A 3,723-nucleotide genomic window follows, 5' to 3' on the forward strand; every position below is an offset into this window, starting at 1 on the left:
TTAGAGTTTGCGACGGAAAATTCTGTCGGAAATATATAGGTTGCGACGGAATTTTCTGTCGCAAACTCTAATTTACGACGGAAAATTCCGTCGCAAAGTATAAATTTCCGACAGAATTTTCCGTCGCAAATTATAGGTTGCGACGGAATTTTCCGTCGTAAATTAGAGTTTGCGACGCTTTTTTTCGTCGTAAATTATATTTTGCGAGGCTTTTTTCCGTCGTAAATTATAAACTACGACAAAAATTCCGTCGTAAATTATAAATTACGACAGAAAATTCCGTTGTAAATTAAAGGTTGCGACGGATCTGTTTCCGTCGGAAGCTTGCGACAAATCTTCAATAAAGGCCAATTTCAAGTCCGACGATATTATTTCCGTCGTAAAGTAGGTTTACGACGGAAATTCCGTCGGAATGTGGCCATTTTCCTACAAAAGGGTTTTTCGACAACCATTTACGACGGAATTCCGTCGTGACCCTTCTTTAAGACGGAATTGACATATGTTACGACGAACTTTTTCCGTCGCAATTTTGCTGTTTTCTTGTAGTGGTTGTGGTGGTTTTGGCGCCTGACGGATTGCGAGGTTGCTGGGATTGGTGGCGAAATGGAAGGCGCAGCAGGTGAGGATGGTTTGTGGTGTTAGTTGCGTTGCTATTGTTGTTAATCCACCAACACCCCACAACATCCAATTCCCCCAATTAATCCACCTGAACCACGCAACTGAACCAATTAACAACCACCAGCCCTTCACCCACAATCGACCACCAATCTCCAACCCAATTACTCAACAATTGCAGCCGCAATTCGCCCAACACCCAAACTCACAGCCAAGCCAATTCGCGGCCGCGCAGCCTAATCAGAAAGCGCGCAAATTCGACTCCAAAACAGATTGTAGGCAGTAAGTTATGCGCGAACAATGCGCGACTTCTGTGCGGGCGCGCAATTGTGGTTAAATCACGAGCTTTTAAGGTGATTTTAATGAAAATCGGACGGCCACGATTCCTTCAATTAATCCAAAGGCCGAGAATCTGGTAATGCTAGATGATTGTGGTTGATGAACGGTGGTGATTGAGTGATAATTGCTGATACTGATGGAGTATGAACGGTGATGATGATGGGTGAATGGTGTTTGAATTGGTGCAGCCAATTTCGAAAATGAAGGGAGAAAGGAGGTCTAATCATTCGTGGGGTTTGGTGGGAATTGTGGGTTTTGGGATTTCTTTTTCCCATTTCATTTTTCTCTTATTTTTTATTTTATTGTAGTTTTATCCTTTTTTGGTTTTTAGTTTTGTTATTTTAATTATTTTATTTAGTTTTATTTTCATTTTATTTTCTTTTGTTTTATTTTAAGCCTTGTATTATAAATACCCCTTTTGGGGTTATTTTCATAAAAAATTCACTCAACATTTTATTTTAGATAGATTAAATTAGTTTAGGAGAGCTTCTCTCTCTTAGGGTTATATTAGATAATTTTTAGTGAGAGAAAATAGATTATGGCTCAATTTTCTTCCAAGATTCAATTTTGCTCAAGTTTAAGTTTCAGTCAAGAAAGAATTCAAGTTTTCATCTTTCATTAATCCTTTCTTTAGTAATCTCTTCTACTTTCCTTTAGTTTTATTTATTTGTTTTATTGTTGTTTATTCTTGTTAATCTTATTAGTTCATCTAGTTGTTATTAATTTCATTGATTTTAATTATGTTTTGTTTTGAGTTTCTTGAGTTCATTTCTAGTTTTGATATTATGTTTAATCTCCCTTCTCTAGTCTAAACTTTTAGCTAGGGGAAGGGGGTGGAAGATATGACTTGATATTGGATGAATGATGATGGTTAGATTGAACTTATGCTATATATTAATGAAAGACATAATTTTAATTAGCTTGGGATTATTGTTGCACTCTATTTGATGTTTTCTAGTTTAAATGCATGAAAGTGATTTGAACTAGATTAGGATAACCTCTATTTTAATGATTCCATGAGAATGAGTTATTAAAGTGGAGTTTTTATGGATTGTGCTTCTTTATTCTCTTGATTTGATTGTAACTAATAGGATGCATGAGAATGATCCTTATCAGTGTAGACCTCTTTCATTGATTTGCCTAGACTATTGCATGAGAATGAATTGTTTAGGTAGAACCTTGTGTTCTTTGGCATATGCTTCATGATAACCACCATTACTCTCCTCTTTCTATTCATATTGGACACCCCTGTATCCCTAGCGCCATTTTCTATTGATTTTAATCACCATTTTCCTGCTCACATGTAGTTTTAGTGTTTAACTCAACAAAACCAACAAAAACAATCCCCTTTTCACTCTTGCATTAGTGATATTTGATGTTGAATTAGCGTGCTTCCCTAGTGGTTTGACCCTTTACTTACCACTAACTAGTTTAGTGTAGGTTTAGGTATTATAAATGATTAATTTGATTAGGGTGGTAGCATAACGACCTATTTACCTGCGATCGAATTTTGGCGCCGTTGCCGAGGAAGCGGCTTGTTTAACATTTATTTTTGCTATTGTTAGAGTCAATTTATTTTCTTTCCTTTCTTTCATTTTGCTTGCTTAATCCTACTTGTCATTGCTAATTGTGTGCTTAGCTTTGTTGTATTCAAAGAGAGATATGGCAAGACAAGAGGATGACCTTCTTTTTAGGGAGTTTGGAAACCCGGAAATCTATGAGCTCACGAGTGGTATACTTCTCCCGACCACCGAGACTAATTTCACAATCCATCCACAATATGCTAGGATGGTGCAAATTGAGCAATTTTCCGGAGGCGTAACTGAAGACCCCATTGAGCATTTGGACCGATTCTTTGAGTTCTGTGCAATGATGCAAACAAATGAAGTGAGCCAAGATTACATTCGTATGCATCTCTTTCGGCAATCACTCACCGGAAGAGCAAAGAAATGGCTCAAGCTTTTGAAGCCCAACTCTCTCACCACATGGAAGGAAGTTGCAAAGGCCTTTCTCAAGAGGTTCATTTCCGATGAGCAAACCGCAAAGATGAGGAGGAAGATAGCTTCCTTTGAGCAAAAACCGGATGAAACTCTTGGGGAAGCATGGGAAAGGTCTAAGGATTTTATTAGAGCATGTCCTCATCATGAATTCAACCGTAATTTTCTCATGAGATTCTTCTATAATGGCTTGGAGCCAATGTCAAGGACCAATCTAGATGCGGGTGCCGGTGGCCAATTGATTAAGATCCCTCAAAGCCAAGTTGAAGCTACAACTGAAGAAGTGGCTACGAGCTATTCTTGGGGAAGCCAAAGAAGGTCCCAAGGGAAGCAAAGGGATCTTTATGAGTTGGAGAAAGTCGGCCAACTTAAGCACATAGTTGAGCTCTTGAATGAAGGTCTTTCCAAGTTAATTAAACTCAAGTGTTGGTTTGTGTTCAAAACCTTCACAAATCATTGATTTCTCATGTGCTCGTTGTGGTGAGAGGGATCATGATGCATCCTATTGTAGAGAGTTCAATCTCAAGCATGGTGAAGTTTTGACTTTGAGGGAAAAAGAGTTTGTAACCCAAGCTCAATCCCAACAATTTCAACAACCTCCAAGGTAAGAAAACTCCTACCCCCAAGATGGACCTCTCTTCAATCCACTAACCCAACACTTTTCCTACCTTTCAAACCAAGTAGAGAACTCTCAAGATCAAAATCATGACCTATGTCCTCAAGCGTATGAAGAAAAATCCCCACCCGACCACAAACAAACCCAAATTCTTCA

The 3,723-nt window shown here is 38.4% G+C and overlaps 1 non-coding gene across 1 annotated transcript; it reads right to left on the reverse strand.

Annotated features, from left to right (window-relative positions):
- Window positions 1-2,997: 2,997 nt before the first annotated feature.
- LOC145629767 (small nucleolar RNA R71) lies at window positions 2,998-3,104 on the reverse strand. The gene has a single exon (XR_014111915.1). It is a non-coding gene; the product is annotated as a small nucleolar RNA R71 (small nucleolar RNA).
- Window positions 3,105-3,723: the final 619 nt, after the last annotated feature.

Source organism: Chenopodium album, chromosome 4, assembly GCF_948465745.1.
Source record: "Chenopodium album chromosome 4, dcCheAlbu1.1, whole genome shotgun sequence".
NCBI lineage: Eukaryota > Viridiplantae > Streptophyta > Magnoliopsida > Caryophyllales > Amaranthaceae > Chenopodium > Chenopodium album.